The following is a 268-nucleotide window of genomic DNA, read 5'->3' on the forward strand; positions in this document are numbered from 1 at the left end:
GGTTGGACCAAGTCCTTATGGACATATGTGTGGAAGGAGCTCAGTGGAGAATAGATTCCAAAGGCAAGCCAGTTCAACTAAAAAGACTGGATCTCAAGCCTGTGGCTAGAGGATGGTTGGAATTCATTCAACACTCCATCATTCCTACTAGCAACCGATCTGAAGTCACTGTGGATCGGGCCATCATGAACCATAGCATCATGATTGGAGAGGAAGTAGAAGTTCATGAGGTCATCTCCAATGAACTCTACAAAATAGCCGATAAGTC

Source organism: Arachis duranensis, chromosome 9 (genome assembly GCF_000817695.3).
Source record: "Arachis duranensis cultivar V14167 chromosome 9, aradu.V14167.gnm2.J7QH, whole genome shotgun sequence".
Lineage (NCBI taxonomy): Eukaryota > Viridiplantae > Streptophyta > Magnoliopsida > Fabales > Fabaceae > Arachis > Arachis duranensis.